We start from the raw sequence: 19,471 nt of genomic DNA on the forward strand, positions 1-19,471 counted from the left end.
TGACTGATGAGTTTCTAGAGAAAGCTGTTTCTTTTTTTTTGTTGCCATTTTTGACCAAATATTGACCGTAAGACATGCCAGTCTATTGCATACTGTGGCAACTCAAAAACAAACACAAAGATAATGTTAAGCTTCTTTTAACAAACCAAATAGCTTTCAGCTGTGTTTGATATAATGGCAAGTGATTTTCTAGTAACAAATTAGCAATTTAGCATGATTACTCAAGAATAAATTGTTGTTGGAGTGATGGTTGCTGGAAATGGGGCCTGTCTAGATTTGATCAAAAATGATGGTGCTGTTTTTTTACATCAGTAATGTCCTGACTATACTTTGTGATCAGCTGAATGCCACTTTGGTGAATTATAGTACCAATTTCCTTCCGAAACAGCAGAATCTGTACATTATTCCAAACTTTTGGTTGCCAGTGTATAACATGGGAGAACTAACTGTATTTTATGCTTGGCACACTACCAGTATGGCCAAGTAGAGAGGCTAATGATGAGCTAATGCCACCATTCTTCAAGAAGACCTTCCCCAAAACACATGTGGTGCTGGACTGTATTGTGTTCCATGTTCAAACAGCAAAGGTGCATAACAGAGTGACATATTCTCATTACAAAGGAACCACAACTTTGAAATCCCTGATTGGCATCACCCCCTGTGGAACTATTAGCCTAGTTGGCAACCTGAACACAGGCTCCATCTCTGATAAGGAAATTACCAAAGAGTCAGGCATCTTAAACCTTCTCGAGCCAGGCGATGAAGTAATGGCTGATAAGGGCTTTCTTATCAGAGACCTCCTTGCTGACATCCATGTCAATCTTGTAACCCCAACATTCACAGGGCCAAATGGGCAATTCAGTAAAGATGAAATTGCACGCACACAAGAGATTGCTCGCAAGAGGATACATGTGGAGAGGGCAATCAGATGGATCAAAGAGTATCTTTTACAAAAAACAAAGTATATTTTGATGGTGTCCTACCCCTTTCACTATGTGGTATGGTTAACCAGATGTGGACTGTGTGTGCTGTACTGACGCATTTCCAAGGACCTCTGTTTTAATTCTAAATGACTTTTAGGTTACAGTTAAACACAGCATGTATGTAGTTGCAAATCAATTAGGTTAGTCATTTAAATGTTATAAATTAATTTATTGTTATTTGTTGTGTACAGTAGATAGACAATGTACATGGGAATATATTTTTAAATACAACATTTTTGTATCTATTAGCAGTCACTACTATTAATGTAGTGTAATTGTTTACAAATGTACAAATATTTTCTTAAGACCTATGCAGTGCTTAAAGGGATGGTTCTCCCAAAAATGATAATTCTCTCATTTACTCACTCTCATGGCATCCCAGATGTGTATGACGTTCTTTCTTCTGCACAACACAAAGGAAGATTTTTAGAAGAATATTTCAGCTATGTAGGTCCATACAATGCAAGTGAATGGTGGCCAGAAATTTGAAGCTCCAAAAAGCAGATAAAGGCAGCATTAAAGTAATCCACATGACTCCGGTTGATTAATCAATGTAATCTGAAGTGATCCAGTTGGTTTTGGGTGAGAACAGAACAGAATGTAACTCCTTTTTCACAGTACATTTTGACAGCAGTCTCCTTGGTGATCATGATTTAAAGCTCGATCAGGAGATGCACCTAAACTGGGGCAAAGGGATTGCTGACAAAGCCACAAGGGTATACACAGTTCCCGGTAACCTGCTCATATTTTGCAGCTGCATCTGGCTCCAGATCCAGGCCTCTCTTCATTGCCTATGTCTGAACTTACCTCTTCTGTCTCTGCATACTGGTGGCAAGTCTGGTTAAGTCTGCAACTCGTGAGTCTATCCTCTTAAAAGTGGATGAAGTCAGATGCTGGGAACAGACATGGTGCCATATCTTACTGGTGCTCTGCCTCCTTGTTTCTTTTTTTGTTGTTGTTGATTTTCTCCCCAATTTGGAATTGCCCAATTCCCAATGCACTCTAAGTCCTCATGGTGGCATAGTGACTCGCCTCAATCCGGGTGGCGGATGACGAATCTCAGTTGCCTCCACATCTGAGACCATCAATCCACACATCTTATCACGTGGCTTGTTGAGCACGTTACTGACATAGCGTGTGTGGAGGCTTCACGCTATTCTCCGCAGCATCCACACACAACTCACCACGCGCCCCACCGAGAGCGAGAACCACATTATAGTGACCATGATGAGGTTACCCCATGTGACTCTATCCTCCCTAGCAACCGGGCCAATTTGGTTGCATAGGAGACCTGGCTGGAGTCACTCAGCACACCCTGGATTCGAACTTGCGACTCCAGGAGTGGTAGTCAGCGTCTTTACTTGTTGAGCTACCCAGGCCCCCCTGCCTCCTTGTTTCTAACTCTAGTGCCTCAGCAGAGTGTAACAGTCATACCGCTGTAAAGAGTGCTCTCCTTTTCACTGAGAGCTTTTAAATAAGTGCATGGTTGTGGTGGCAAAGGAAACGTTGGGTGGTGGTCAGAGGTGGCGGTGGGCAAGCCAATGACTTGGTAGGTCAAGACTGATCCATAGGGCAGATGTCCAAATTCAGTTTCAACTTTGTCCACTGGGTATTTGCTTGATGCCACCAGCAGCTTGTACATTTGGCTGTTGATTCCGATTTTGGCAAGGTTGTCTTGAAGATCATTAGCAAACTGATCGGTTGGTAGGGGGGTTGGAACAGGACAACAGATGTAGGGTATGATTCCATGACAGGAACTTGTATAGGTTGTTGGAGGGGGATGGCTGTTGGTGGCTTTAATTTAGAAATTTTTACCGTTTTTATAAGTTTAGGGGTTAGGCCCAAAGTACAAGATGGAATATGCCATGTCTGTGGCAGGGAGGTTTTACTAACAATAGGTGGGACAGATTTGCATTCAGGTTTAATATAATGTGCCAGGGTATACAGTATCCCAATTTGATGACTGCAGTGACCCATGCCAGCTTTGCAATTGTAATTTGACTGACCGATGACAAAGAAATCTTCATATGGAAATTCCACCTGGAAATACAGTTAAAGAAACAAATGAGATAAGTCACTTGATATTTCTATGAAATTATGAAAATCTAAAGGTCCAGCATGTTGTTGTGGGAAGTCATGGAATATTCCAACAATATTTTCCTAAACTACATGCTGTCCATTTAGTGGGCACACAGACTATACATGTTTGCTGTTCACCATATGCTATTGGTTCTGGTGGTAGGAAACAACAGGGTAAGCTTACAAGAGCTAGTATTGTTTTGTGTTGTAACAATATTGCACAAGTGATTCTTTGTAATTATATTAAAAAAGGCTGTCATGCCACAATTCGTAGCATTAAACTTAGCCTACAATGTAAAAACTTGCATACAACTCTGTCAACATCCCTACTATGGACCAACTTGCCACAAAAGCTATTTTATGTAGTGTATGTATTTTATTCTGGATTGCTATTACAGACATACGCACAAATACAGATCAGTGGTCATAAGTTTGCATACCACTTTTGTCTCATTAGTTTACACATGTAAACCTTTAAACATGATCATTTGTGTACATCCAGTTTTTATTGTTCTGTGGAATATATGTAAATGTCTGTTAAAAAGCTTCAAGGCAGTACTAAATAAAAAAACAATGCAATTGCCAAGATTATGACATGATAAACATTTTGATTGTGCAAGGGGTATGCAAACTTATGACCTGAACTTTGTGTGTTTAAATTGAAATGTTAAGGTATATATGAATACATAAATCAAAATGTAAAAGTATCTCTGTCCTGACAAATATCATTACTAATTTGACTGTAAAATGTGGCAAATTGGCCTATTTTCCAGGAACGTCCGACCACCCCAAACAGCAAGTCTCACCGCAAACAGGTAAGCAATTCATGACATAGCAAACAAAAAATAAATAAAAAATAAAAAAAAAAAAAGAAGCAGCACCTGGCACCTGAATGTGAGAACTTGAACGTATGTTGTTTACTATCTAGTCAACGTTACCTGCATCATGTAAGGGGTTTAATTTTTTCTCATTGAGCGAAATGACCTTGTCCTCACAACGCTGCCTGGCTCACTTTTCCTGACTGTAAACATTGGAATTACATGATCGAGGTTCATGCTACATAAAATGCCAGCTAACATTTGCTACAAATGAACACAGCTTGAATAAACACAATGTATTTCAATCAGAAAGTCAGAAGTAGCTGGCAAGCTAGTTTGGCAAGATGTAATGTTAATGTAAAACAAAATTGGCTTTAATCTCTGTGATATAACCCTCAAAGGGCGTAGAATCAAAACGAGCAAGTAATCTCCCCTCCAGCAAGCATCACTCCCTTTCCCTATCTGTCACTCACTCGACGTTGTGTTGATGTAGTGACACTAGGGGTCACTCTTGGGAGCCCAAGACACCTCTGGTCTTTGATAAAAGGCCAATGAAAATTGGCGAGTGGTATTTGCATGCCACTCCCCCATACATACTGGTATAAAAGGAGCTGGTATGCAACCACTCATTCAGATTTTCTCTTCGGATCCGAACGGTCATGCTCTCTGAGCTGAATTCCCAAGACTGTTCATTCACCTCTGCTGGATCTGACAGCGCATTTCAGCGGCTTCTCCCTCCTCTGCACTGGTGCACTGCAGAGAATGCCCCTGGGCGCTTTGGCAGAAATAAGTGTATATTTCTCTAAAATAGTATATTTCTCTAAAAGAGTATATTTCTCTAAAAGGGCCGCACACACGGAACGTCTTTTTAAAGACACGTATTTTTAAAGATGCCTTTCCTTTGTGTGTTATTCCTGGTTGCGCTTGTCATCTCTCGCCTTCTGACAGTCACGATCACTGTCTTTCGTGTCTGGGCACTGCTCAAGCAGAGACAGCGTTCGTGGATGGGTCATGTACTCTATTGCGAGGACATGTCCATGGCAACGGTGCGGTCGCGGCTTGCCTTCATAAGAAAGCAAGCCACCCCAGAGGCTCCCTGCCTCTGTCTTTTTACCCATGGGTATGAGGCCAGCGCGGCTAGCACTGGGGGCGATTTGGGGACCCCAATGGGACCGCCTCCGCCGGGTATCCCCCCGCGGACATCCCATTCCCCAGCACAATCGTCTGCCCCGATCGGGCTTCCGGATGAGTCTGCCAGCTCGTCTCATGGCGAGTTTGACCTCTTATTCGGAGCCCGCGAAAGTGATGAGCTCTCGAGCGCAGCATCAGAGAGCGGGCTCGTCCAGTCGGAAGTGGAAGCCTCAGCTGGGCTCCTCCCTTCGGGTGTGGTTGCCCGGTCACAGGCTGACGTGGAGATGACAACATGCTTTCCCGGGCAGCCGCAAGCGTCGGGCTAGAGTGGAACCCTCCGCTCTTCCCTGAACCCTCGTGGCTCGATGATTGGTTCCTGGGCTCGCGGCGCCGCTCAAAGCCACGCCCCGCCGCCGTTCCTTTCTTCCCGGAAGTGCATGAAGAACTAACAAGGTCGTGGGAAGCACTTTTTACTGCCGGTCCCGATCTTTTCAGCTTCCCCGCCCTCACTACCCTCGATGGTGGGGCGGCCAAGGGCTATTCAGCAATCCCCCAGTGGATAAAGGCGCTTGCGGTGCACCTATGCCCGCAGACCTGGGCCGGTGCCCAAAGCCCCCATCCAAGGCCTGTAGGTTTACGTCATCTCTGACAGCCAAGGCCTACAGTGCCGCTGGACAAGCCGACTCCACCCTGCATGCCATGGCTCTCCTGCAAGTCCGCCAAGGTGCTAAAGAACTGTATGAGGGTAGTTCTGCCCCGGGATTGATGCAGGAACTGCGCTCGGCGACCGACCTCGCTCTCCGAGCGATGGAGGTCACGGCGCGGTCTCTCGGGCAGACGATGTCCACATTAGTGGTCCAGGAGCGCCACCTTTGGCTCAACCTGGTCGAGATGGGTGAGGCCGACAGGACACGGTTTCTTGCTGCCCCCATCTGCCAGGCTGGCCTATTCGGCAACACCGTCAAGGACTTTGCCCAGCAGTTCTTGACGGTGGAGCAGCAGACGGAGGCTATCCGGCATATCCTGCCCTGGTGCGGCTCAAGATCCCGCACCCCGTCTGCTCATCACCAAGGGCATCCCCCTGTGGTGACTGCACTGGCTCCGCCACAGCCCACCCCTTGGCCCGGCCCCGGCATGGAGCCCACCGCAGGAAGCAGACGCCACCCGTCTCGCGGCCGCCAAGAACCCATGAAAGGCTTCAAGGCGCCCCTGAGACGGGTGACCCAGGGACGACAAAACCCGCTGCTCTGGAGCTGGTAAGCAGACCTCTCCATCCCCCAGTCAGGGCCGGGAGGAGAATCTTTTTGTTACCTTTGCATTTAATTGCGCTGCATGCCCAAGTGGCTGCAGTACCCAAGAGTTCAGCAAGAGTGGTTTCCTTGTTCCCTGGGTCACGTATCCGGTGTGCACGGCCGTCATCACGACCACCGTCCACCACTCTATTTGGCAGGTTTGGTGCTCCAGCGGCGGTCTTCCGCCCCTGAGCGCCCAGCTGTGGCACAAATCTGCCCCTGATGTGACAGTATCCACGGATCATGAGGACAGGCCTCTTCCTCCCCCGTCCCAGGCTGTTCCGGGGGTGGTCACAAGGAGCCAGGTAAGTGCTTCGATGTCCCTAGACTCAGCACGGCCACGACATGGTGTGGCACCTCGAGCTCCGCCCCGCCGCGAGGCCCCACCTGCCGTTACGTCCGATGACATCGTCCCTTTGGTCCCCCTTTGCGCAGAACTTGGATGCGTGGCTTGCGCTTTCCAATCTGTCGCGATGGCTTGTCCGGACCATCCGACTTGGCTATGCGATTCAGTTCACCAGGCGTCTGCTCAGGTTCAGCGGTATCCACTTCACCTTGGTGAAGGACGAAAACGCTGCTACCTTGCGCGCAGAGATCGCTACCCTCCTATGGAAGGGTGCGATAGAACCTGTCCCTCCAGCCGAGATGAAGAAGGGGTTTTACAGCCCCTACTTCATCGTACCGAAAAAAGGCAGTGGGTTGCGGCCAATCTTGGATCTGCGAGTACTGAACCGGGCTTTACACAGACTCCCATTCAAGATGCTGACGCAAAAACGCATTCTGGCGAGCGTCCGGCATCAAGATTGGTTCGCGCCGGTAGAACTGAAGGATGCGTACTTCCACGTCTTGATTCTACCTCGACACAGACCCTTCCTGCGGTTTGCATTCGAGGGTCAGGCATATCAGTACAAGGTCCTCCCTTTCGGCCTGTCCTTGTCTCCTCGCATCTTCACTAAAGTCACAGAGGCAGCCCTTGCCCCGTTAAGGGACGTGGGCATTCACATTCTCAACTATCTCGACGACTGTCTAATCCTAGCTCACTCTCGAAACATGTTGTGTGCACACAGGGACTTCAGCCGACTAGGGCTTCGGGTCAACTGGGAAAAGAGCAAGCTCCTCCTGGTTCAGAGCATCTCTTTCCTCGGTTTGGAGTTGGACTCAGTCTCTTTGACAGTGCGCCTCATGAACGAGCGCGCCCAGTCGGTGCTGGCCTCTTTGAAGGTGTTCAAACAGAAAACAGCAGTTCCACTGAAACTCTTTCAGAGGCTCCTGGGGCATATGGCATCCTCAGCGGTGGCCACCCCGCTTGGGTTTATGCATATGAGACCGCTTCAGCACTGGCTTCAGACTCGAGTCCCAAGATGGGCATGGTGCCACGGGACACATCGCGTGGTCATCACGCTGGTCTGTCACCGTCTTTTCAGCCCTTGGACCAACCTCTCGTTTCTACGGGCAGGTGTTCCCCTAGAACTGGTCTCCAGGCACGTCGTGGTCACGACAGACGCCTCCAAAATGGGCTGGGGCACTGTTTGCAATGGTTACGCAGCCGCCGGCTTGTGGACAGCCCCGCGACTGCATTGGCACATCAACTGCCTCGAGTTGTTGGCAGTTCTGCTTGCCCTGTGGAGGTTTCGGCCGTTGATCCAGGGCAAGCACGTGTTAGTTCGGACAGACAATACGGCAACGGTAGCATATGTCAACTGCCTCTCTACGATCGAGAGTTTCGAGACAATTATACATTTTTACAAGTTTTTATGTGTTTACATTTTACCAGTAGGCCTACGTTAATGTAAACAGTTTGCTTATATTAATTATTCACATTATTCACACGGAAATTATATATATTTACAATTTATAGTTACATTTATTAGAAGCGGAAATGCCTCGATATGCATCAGAGTTGCATTTCTCTTCACAAGGATGGAGTTAAAGATCCAAACTTCTCTTTAGTGCTCTTTGCATTGAGAAACGGCAACAAAGCACACATCACCAGATCAGGGCATGTTTTCTTTAACACCAATGTAAGGAATATCCTCTTTGTTTTCCACAGTCTTACCAGTCTTACCAGTTTGATTTATGTGTCTGTGATTTCTTCTGTGTCAGTATTTGTTTTAAGGCTTGTATAAAAATGAGGCTCTTTTGCAGGGGCAGGTTTACCAATTCTGAGGCCCCAAGAAACCAACCAACCCAGGGCCCCATTTTGAAAAATTTTGCTTAAAAAATTACATAAAATATATTTTAAATCATAATTTTGAATTCATCCTATCACCCGTTGTACCCAAGTACATTCAAAATGTTTAATGAAATAAAAATCTAGTTAAAGATAATTAATGCATGTTTTCCAGTTTTTCCACAATACAGTGATAAAAAGCAATATTTACCCACACACAAACACACACACACACACACACACACACATATATATATATGTGTGAATAGGGTGTGCAAAACTACTTCACCCAGTAACATTTTTGAATTCCGTTGTTACAGTATATATTAATATTATAACCCAACAATTATTTATAGATGTCCAGTTTGTCATTATAATATGATACATTATTATTATTACTTTGAGGATTTGTTGCATACAATAGTAATATATTTCTGTCTTATTTACTGTACTTTCACCTGGAGCTTATATTCTAATGCTGCAGTGTATTGTTCACCATGTTGTAAAAGGCTGTATTTTATGCAAGCATTGTAGGCAACATTCATAACAGTAACAGTAAACATACAACGCACGGTGGCCCCTCAGCACACTAGAGCAGAAGGTAAAAAACATTGCTGTTAATCAAGCACTGAAACTTTGCTTGCTGCAGAACAATCTCGAATAATGTTAAACATTGCAACATTCACCTCTTTGCAACCTGAACTTGTTCAGAACATTAAATCTGTCGCCCACGACGTCCGGTGCCCCATGCAATTGCGTGGTGGTTAAAACCGCTACTGCTCTTGTGATGCACAAAGTAACACACAGAAGAGTCAGGATAAGTCTAGGCTACTGTTGGGGTTTTATGAAAGTTTATCTGCAGTTTTTGTAAAGGTATGTAATGGTCATGCATGCTGAGATAATTTTTTTTTTCGGATTGAACAAAGCAATTTAGTCATGCATTTGATTAGAGTAGTTATACTTTCATTTTCTTCAAAAAGACACTTTGGATCAGAGGTGATTCAGTGATTTCCTAAACAGCTGTTGACAAGGGCAATGAACTAAGAGTCATCACAACCACTGACACAGCAGTTGTTATGCAACTGTACAGTATACAGGATTGGGGAGTAACAAAATACATGTAACGGGAATATGTATTTAAAGTAACTGTATTCCACTATTCAAAAAGTATTTTGATTACTGAAGAGATTACTTTGCATTTTATTGTCATTTGTTTCATTTAATATTTAGTCCTTTCAGATGGAAAACATTTATACATATAAATGATGTGATCCAAAGTGCATTTGAACAGCGGTGAAACACTTTCTTATGAAGTGTTACATTCATACGAGCAGACAGAGAAGTAAGTTTGAAGTTTGGAGCACAAGAAATAGAAATAAACCTTGTGTAAATTGTCAGCTTTATGCTAAGCTAAAATGCTATTTCATAATTTCTTTTTTCTAGTAAGTCCTTTGATATTAGGGCAAAAATCGTATTCTTGATAATACTTTTTGTATTGTTTTCTTGTAAAAATATCAAAAAAATCCTTAAAACAAGATCAATTTGATTGATCTTGTTTTATAAACAACACCTCATAAGATATTTAGGTTTTTCAGAGAATGTATTTTTAACATGTGTATTTTGTCTTACTGTACTGGCAGAGTTTTTATTGTCAAAACAAGTGAAAAAATCTACCAGTGCTGAAGAAGTAATCCAAAGTATTTAGAATACGTTACTGACCTTGAGTAATTTAACGGAATACGTTACAAATGACATTTTACAGCATGTATTCTGTAATTTGTAGTGGAATACATTTCAAAAGTAACCTTCCCAACCCTGACAGTATACTGTAGTTGTCATATGTGTACGTTCTATGTCACGTTTGTATACAGCCTAGTGCAGTGGTTCTCAACTGGTTTTGCTTCAGGACCCAGATTTTACATTGGAAATCAAGTGGCGACCCACCATAGTAAAAACATAACCTGTATTTAATGTATCCTGGGTCGTATTTCCTTTTATGTTGCATAGTTTTGTTCATGGTTTTCAAGTACAAGGACATGCATCAAGTGACATCATTTTTGTTGTTGACGTCAACAACAAAAGCGACAGGAAGTTTTCTCTCCCCCCTTTTAAAAATTGAAGAGCATATTTACTTATATGAGCCCATTATTATCCCATTTGTTTCCTAATTTCAAAAATAATTCAAACAGAACATACATATTACACAGGAGGATAGGCTCCTCATTACCATGGTTAGGTCAGTGTAGCTAGTTTTAATAATAGTAATAATAATAATAATAATAAATTGTAGTATTTATGAAAAAATAAATACTAGCTAAAACACATCTTGAAACTTTAACTACAACTGCCACTGTTGATATAAAATGAGGTCTAATAGATTCTACCTTTAGATTATTTAATTAATTACTCAGTTTTTCCTAATTTTTTTAAATTTACTTGTTCATTGAACTGTTGTATATAAGCAATATCACACGAGCAAGAGTGCTATATGGCCCTACATCAGCACTGCTGTGATTCGGCCGCAGGAACAAGGCCGCAGGCCGAGTAATCTGATGTAGTAATCATAGGTAATCTGAGTCACTGATCAAAGATCATAACCACGAGCTGGTTCCGTTATAATCGTGCGAAAGTGCAGATGAGAAGCCTTTAGCTGATTGCGAGATTATCATTAAATCTGCCTTGGTAGTCCTAAATAGGCTATCACTTGGGCGGCTGCCGAAATATCTTCAATGGGAGAACCATGGCATTGACCATAGACCTACGACCCACTTTTGGTCACGACCCACCAGTTGAGAAACACTGGCCTAGTGCATGTCTGCAGCGTAAAAAGTCAACATCGAAATTAATCAGAATTACGGATGATTTAAACTTCTATACAATATCAAAATGATGGTTATGATCAGACAAGGAAACAACAAACTGGAGAGGTATGAGGGTGAATTAACACCAGAACAAAGAAAACCCAATAGTTATTGGTCGAATCAAAACATTACATTTTACATAGCATAACAAATGTTAATTAAAACAAATCAACAGTAAATAAAAACTGGATTGAGGCTTGCCAAAGTCTTTTTAGCAAGTCAGTTCACTCGGTGGTCATCTTTGGAACACTCCTGGGGAGCTATCTTTCTGTGTAAACAAGTGGCATGTCAGTGCAGCTCCTATCAACTTGAATGGGGAAGACCGAAATTTCCAAAACGGTTAGTCAAGATTATGATCAAAGAACATATTTCAAATCAGCAGTAAAATCTAACAACACTGGTATCATAAATTGTGCTTCTTTACCTCAGATTACGCTAAGAAAACGGAATTTTCCCGTCTTGTATAGCTAAAGCGAGTTCTCGAGTTGATTGACAGGCAATGTCTGTATCTAAAAGGTGATTGGCTCATTTACCTGGAGGCAGGACTTCCTTTCTACATCTGTTGACAGTTGGTGACCATTGGGCATTCCAATTTATCCCATTCATTTTAATAGAAGTGGCTAGTCTCTGCTAAAGAGTATCTGGGCTTGCAAACCACACAAACCTAAACACTTCCTAAAGCAGAGTGCATGGAATATGTTCACTTCCTGGTAACTGCTGTGAAGCAGAGGCTGCAGCAGACACTTCTTTATCCCTTGTCTGTACATGTGTCTGAAATTGTGGCATGTCAGCACTTTAAAATATGCCAGAAATATACAAAATTAACAAAAAGGGTTAGATAAAAATTAGGTAAAAAATTTAGGTAAAAAGTTTTGTTTAATAAATGCCTAATCAAATGATCCTCTGAAGAGCACACTCCAAAAATTTGCCTATATTTCAGATTTACGCATTTCAATTTCATAAAAAAAATTCCATTAAATTTGAGTAACCTTAAACAAAATTAAATGAATAAAACCTCAATACATTTACATTTTATTAATTAAATTTTTCAATTTGATGGAATTTTGTTAAGATTTTTTTTTTTTTTTTTTTTTTTTTTTGTGAATGAAATTCTAACCATTTATCAACCTAAATAATGTTTAAGACAACTTCTCTTATATTCATTAACAAAACACAGCAAAAGGTAGTAAACAGCTGGCCAGACAGTGTAACTCCTGTCCCCACCTTCCACCTGAAATGTTCAGCGACTCACTACAAATAGTTTATGGATTAATTTGCTTTAATTATTAAATTTATATTACAATTTATTTGAATATTCAGGCTTGCAAAAAAGTAAAACACATTTAAAAGAAAATAACTAAATTATAAAAATTGGTGCAAATACAACATTTTGACAGAGGGAGAAGGTAATTGGTGCCTCATGAGAAATCTTTGAAGACTGCACACCTTGGAGAGAAAAACAGAACACAGAAGCAGAGAAAGACAGAACATACACCAAAACGTTTAAAGAATGTTTTGTGTGTGTGTTAAATTAAAGAATTTAACACACACACACACACACACACACACACACACACACACACACAAACAAAGATTTTTAAAAGAAAATTTCAGCTCTGTTGGTCCTCACAGTGCAAGTGAATGGTGACCAGAACTCCAAAGGTCCAACTATGCAACTATGACAAGAATGAGTTGAAATAGAATTAAATAGAATTTAATAGAATATGATAGAGTACCCATGGTATTCACAAAGTACATAATCTCTTAGTCTGCATCTCCCGTTGAAAAGTAATAAGGTATAAAGAGGTATATTTATACATTTCACTCAAGTGAATTGAAAAGTTCTGCATTTTGAAAAAGTACAACCTGCACCCATAACTTCTCGGATCTCTGTTTATATTGAATGTATTTTTCATGAAACTGAATGAGTCAACGAATGATTAATGGGACCAAAGAAATGTATAACCCTACTATCATACATGATCAGCCAGCCTTGTCTTACTGTAAATATGGGCTTGTAATATGATTTGTTAGTGTGGCATAGTGTTCTTTATATGGGCAGAAAGTTAAATTTTCCTAATGTGGCACATCCAGGTTGCACAATCAGTGGTTTAGGCCTTCTTGTAGACAGCAAATCAAGCTACGCCCAGTCTGAGTAATGGTAGTTCCCTATCTGTCATTCACTTGATGTTGTGTCGATGTCGTGACACTAGGGGTCACTCTTGGGAGCCCAAGACACCTCTGGTCTTTGATAAAAGGCCAATGAAAATTGGCGAGTGGTATTTGCATGCCACTCCCCAGACATATGGGTATAAAAGGAGCTGGTATGCAACCACTCATTCAGATTTTCTCTTCTGAGCTGAACAGTCATGCTCTTTGAGCTGAATTCTACTGTTCTCCCTCCTCTGCACTGGTGCACTGCAGAGAATGCCCCTGGGTGCTTCGGCAGAAAACAAAGAGAGCATATTTTCTGAAAGAGCTTTTTTCCTCTAAAAGAGTATATTTCTCTAAAAGAGCAGCACACACGGAACGTCTTTTTAAAGATGAATCTTTTTAAAGATGCCTTTCCGATTGTGTGTTATTCCTGGTTGTGGTCGTTATCTCTCGACTTCGGATGGTCATGATCGCTGTCTTCGTGTCTGGGCGTGACCCACACGGAGGCAGCATTTGTGGATGGCTCATGTTCTCATTGCGAGAACATGACCATGGCAACGTTGCGGTCGCGGCTTGCTTTTGTAAGAAAGCAAGCCACCCCAGCAGCTCCCCGCCTCGGTCCTTCTACTTTCGGGTATGAGGCCAGCGCGGCTTGCACTGGGGGCGATTTAGGGACCCCAATGGGATCGCCTCTGCCGGGTTTCCCCCGTGGACCTCCCATTCCCCAGCACGCTCGTCTGCCCCGGTCGGTCTTCCGGATGAGTTCGCTGGCTTTTCTCACGGTGAGTCTGGCTTCTTGTTCGGAGCCCGCGAAGGTGATGAGCTCTCGAGTGCAGCATCAGAGAGCGGGCTTGTCCAGTCGGACGCAGAAGCCTCAGCTGGGCTCCCCCCCTCGGGGACGATTGCCCTGTCACAGGCTGATGCAGAGATGACGGACATGCTTTCCCGGGCGGCCGCGAGCATCGGGTTAGAGTGGAACCCTCCGCTCTCCCCTGAACCCTCGCAGCTTGATGATTGGTTCCTGGGCTCGCGGCGCCACTCAAAGCAGCCACGCCCTGCTCCAGTGCCTTTCTTCCCGGAAGTGCACGAGCAGCTGACGAAATCGTGGGAGGCACCTTTTACTGCCTGGCCCCGATTCCACAGTTCCCCCGCTCTCACTACCCTCGATGGTAGGGCGGCCAGGGGCTATACGGTGATTCCCCCAGTGGATAAGGCGCTCGCGGTGCACCTATGCCCGCAGAGTACCACCACCTGGCGCGGACGCCCTAAGCTCCCGTCCAAGCCCTGTAGGCTCACGTTGTCCCTGATGGCTAAAGCCTACAGCACTGCTGGACAAGCCGCCTCTGCCCTGCACGCCATGGCTCTCCTGCAGGTACACCAAGCCAAGGCGCTGAAAGAACTGCACGAGGGTAGTTCCGCCCCAGATTTGATGCAGGAACCGAGCTCGGCGACCGACCTCGCTCTCCGAGCAACGAAGGTCACGGCGCGGTCTCTCGGGCGGATGATGGCCACATTAGTGGTCCAGGAGCGCCACCTTTGGCTCAACCTGGTCGAGATGGGTGAAGCCGACAAGACATGGTTTCTTGCTGCCCCCATTTCCCAGGCTGGCCTATTCGGCGACACCGTCGAGGACTTTGCCCAGCAGTTCTCGGCAGTGAAGCAGTAGAAGGAGGCTATCCGGAACATCCTGCCCCGGCGCGCCTCAAGATCCCACACCCCGTCTGCTCGTCGCCAAGGGCGTCCCCCTGCGGTGACTGCACCGGCTCTGCCGCAGCCCGCCCCTTCAGCCCGGCCCCGGCGTAGAGCCCACCACAGGAAGCAGATGCCACCCGTCTCACAGTCGGCGCCTAAGAACCCACGGAGGTCATCAAAGCGCCCCTGAGACGGGTGACCCAAGGATGAAGGAACCCACTCACCTGGAGCTGGTAAGAAGACCACTCCATCCCCCAGTGGAGGCTGAATCCCTCCAGACCACGCCTCGTTCCCTCATGGACCTCTCTGTGGTTCTTCAGGGTCTACAGAGAGCCCCCTTTTGAGCCTTTGCAGTCAGCCGATCTTAAGGCACTCTCCTTGAAGACTGCCCTCCTGTCTGCACTCACTTCCATCAAGAGGGTAGGAAACCTGCAAGCGTTCTCTGTCAGTGAAACGTGCCTGGAGTTCGGTCCGGGTTACTCTCACGTGATCCTGAGACCCCAACCGGGCTATGTGCCCGATATTCCCACCACCCCTTTTAGGGACCAGGTGGTGAACCTGCAAGCGCTGCCCCAGGAGGAGGCAGACCCAGCCCTGTTGTTGCTGTGTCTGGTGCACGCTTTACACATCTGGCCCCACACAGAGCTTCAGGATCTCTGAGCAGCTCTTTGTCTGCTTTGGTGCACAGCAGAAAGGAAGTGATGTCTCCAAGCAGAGGATCACCCACTGGCTGATTGATGCCATAACTATGGCATATCACGCCCAGTACATGCCGCCCCTGGTAGGGCTACGAGCTCATTCTACCAGGGGTGTAGCGGCCTCCTGGGCCCTGGCAAGGGGTGCCTCTCTAACAGACATTTGCAGAGCAGCAGGCTGGGCAACACCCAACACCTTTGCAAGGTTCTACAACCTCCGGGTGGAACCGGTTTCGTCCCAGGTAGTGGCACACAATACAAGCGGATAAGCCAGGGATAGCCAGCTGGATGTATTGCTTGCACATAGCACCTTCCACCTCCTTTTGAGCTGAAGATGTGCACCATTAATTCCTGGTAGTGTTCACAAACTTTGTTCCCTGGTTGACTTCCTCCGAGCCCTGTGGCAGTCAAGTTTTCGGAGCGACTCACTGCCGGCCCAGTACACATGCTTACTAAGAGTCCTGTTCTGGGGTAGGTGCTCCGCATGTGGCGGTTCTCTGTAAGGCTAACCCCATGCAATATATATCTTCCACTAATTTGTTTCCCTGTTGGAAAACTGCGTCTTCCTTGGGCAGAGCCCCTCTGCCCTAGTCTCCATGTGTGTAGTAACTCCTCCCCCATTGGATAGGATCTACCTTGAAGACTCTCCGCATGGTCGGAATGACCATGTGACATATTTTTCCACTTAAATATCCCCTCCTCTCTTTGGGCGAGGTGTCCGCGGTGTCTTCCCCTTGGGAGGGACACCCCCTGACTAGACCTGGCGGCCCAGTCGGATAATCCCCCTTCTTTTTTAGGGAGTGGAAAAAAAGAAGGGGAAAAGAGGCCACGGCTGGGTTAGCCTGTCTCTATCTTTTGGGTAGTCGACTTGTCCCCAAAGGGCCGTTCGACACTCATAACTATGTTGGGGGAGGTTACGTGTCGACCTGGTGTGCTGGCTATGAGGCACACAGTAGTCTGCCCACCACACACCGCCAGTTCACGTAACACAGTTCAGCCGATTGTGGCGTTTCGTATAGGGACCCCTAGTGTCACTACATCGACACAACATAGAGTGAGTGACAGATAGGGAACGTCATGGTTACTTGTGTAACCTCCTTTCCCTGATGGAGGGAACGAGATGTTGTGTCCCTCCTGCCAAAACACTGAACTACCCGCTGAAATGGCCGGACCATATATCAGCTCCTCAGCATAAAACCTGAATGAGTGGTTGCATACCAGCTCCTTTTATACCCGTATGTCCAGGGGAGTGGCATGCAAATACCACTCGCCAATTTTCATTGGCCTTTTATCAAAGACCAGAGGTGTCTCGGGCTCCCAAGAGTGACCCCTAGTGTCACTACATCGACACAATGTCTCGTTCTCTCCATCAGGGAACGGAGGTTACACAAGTAACCATGACATTCACCGCCAACCGCTAGTGACCAGGAGATCTCTGACCCACCTTCCGTTCCAGGAACAGAGGGTGGAGTCAGAGGTAGGAGGAAACCGGCAAAAGATATACTACACCGACTGAACAGTAAAGATAGGTGAGCTGGTTTGATACACTTTGAAATGTTTAAACCAATTGGAATCTGCAAACAAATTATGCTAGACTTTTGTCAGAACTAACTTTATATTTCTTAGCAATTTTGGAGTTACTTACTGGTCCCATGGTAATTTTTTGTGTATGTGCTTAAAGTCAATTACATATTGTCCTAATTTTGAACAGCATATAAGTACATGCCGCATGGTTTGGTATTTTATAATGTTTTGCAATGACATTCATACATTTTCAAGTTTGGCTTAAGTACTCAAATACTTTATATATATATATTTCACCTATTGTCAGGACATAACTGGCTATATGTAAGCTTTCTGCACAATGTCACTATTAATTGAATTTTACTCTTCCCAGTTATATCACTTTGCCTAGCTTTTGCTGACAAAAAAAAAAAAAAAGTTTAAAAAGTTTAAAAAGTTCAAAAGACAAAAAAAAGCTTCTTTTTTTTTTTTTTTAAATAAGACTTTAAAACAAAATATTCTCTACATTAAAATAGCACTATAAAGTCAAACTGAAGACAAACTGATAACCCATAGGTGCAGTTAAACTTAATGTGACATTTTTGGTTATTGATTCAATGTCTTTATTTCATTATGGTTTGGTTGCCGTTGCCATTGCAGTGCTGCTGAAGTCTTAAAGCAGTCGCGCGTCTTTTGCGACACGAGTGATCAGTTTATTGATCACCGATCAAGTCATAGGACGTGAATATCGGCTGATACCAAACGGTGGCCGATCGTTTGGAGCATCCCTACATACAGCTTGCAGTCTGACTGATGTAGGTGTTGTAAAAAGAATTTAGTGATCCTTATTCTACTTCTATTTGATTACAAAATGTGAGCTCTTCTCTTTCCCAGGACTGTGTTTATAGTGTGGGGTGCGGGTGTGCTCGGAGATGCCGATGGAGGATGGTAAGATTCAGATCTTTGTGGACAGTGCAGAGGTTTATGATCTGAAGCTGTTTGTGCAGAACACAGGTCAGGAGGCTGTGTATTTCACCTACAACTCCGCTCTCCATTGGCTTCAGTGTTTCACTCTGGAAGACAGCAAGAATGTCACACGCAACAATCCACTCTGCCTTGAACCTTGTGAGTGCAGCCAGTACCTAATTGCTGCAGAATTTGGTGCACAGAGGAGAAACTGTTCATATTGATTTACAGTGCTGGGCGGATTACTTGTGAATTATAATCAGGTACTGATTACAAATTACATGAAATGCAATCAGTAACATAATCTCAGAGTACATTTTTGGGGTAATCTAATCTGATTACCTTTGGATCATTTTCAACCTAATTCAATTTTATTTAATGTCACATTTGTGTAGGATAATCAATTTAACATAAAAGCACAAAGTGGAGGAAAATGAATCCCATTCTTTATTACTAACAAAAAGAGCTCCTTATGACATTTTAAAAAGTGCATTACACATTGTGAAACATGAAGGAAACAAACATTAAATCTAACACCAATGACAATGCATGGCCAAAGTTTATAATTCAAAATACTGAGACATCAAGTTAATTTTAAGTGCATAAAACAATAGCAACATTAATACCATTAATGACCATAAAATCAACATAAAACGATCATAAAATGAACGAAAATGAATGACCATAAAAACAGCAACAACGTTGCTATTGTCAAAGTTTTCACCTAAAAACACTGAAACACTTTTAACCCTTACTGCTAACTGATTGTCCATCACCTATTCCAAAGCTGAGGTGCAAGATATTATCTTTTGAACAGCAAGAATATTCTAAAAGAGCAGAATATTTTAAAACAGCAGAGTTCCACCGAGTCACACAAGGAACAGTTTTATGTCAAGTTTCATGCAGTGTACTCCACTGCATCAGCAGCAACAGTAGATCGGTGGGCTTTGTTCCATATTGCAACACATTTTGCAGTTAAACTATTGTGTACCCTGTGGGCAGGACACTTAGAGAATGCATCCACTAGATCCTTGAAATTACACCGTTGGAGTAATTTCATTCTTAAAAATAAAATTATCTCTATAGATCCACAGGTTAAAGGTGCACCCAGTAACATTTTGTTCGTG

At 44.2% G+C, this 19,471-nt stretch overlaps 1 pseudogene; it reads left to right on the plus strand.

Annotated features, from left to right (window-relative positions):
• Positions 1-506: 506 nt before the first annotated feature.
• Positions 507-19,471, plus strand: part of LOC127424053 (putative helicase mov-10-B.1) — a 31,569-nt pseudogene continuing 12,604 nt past the window's right edge.

The sequence above is a fragment of the Myxocyprinus asiaticus genome, chromosome 33 (genome assembly GCF_019703515.2).
Source record: "Myxocyprinus asiaticus isolate MX2 ecotype Aquarium Trade chromosome 33, UBuf_Myxa_2, whole genome shotgun sequence".
Classification (NCBI taxonomy): domain Eukaryota; kingdom Metazoa; phylum Chordata; class Actinopteri; order Cypriniformes; family Catostomidae; genus Myxocyprinus; species Myxocyprinus asiaticus.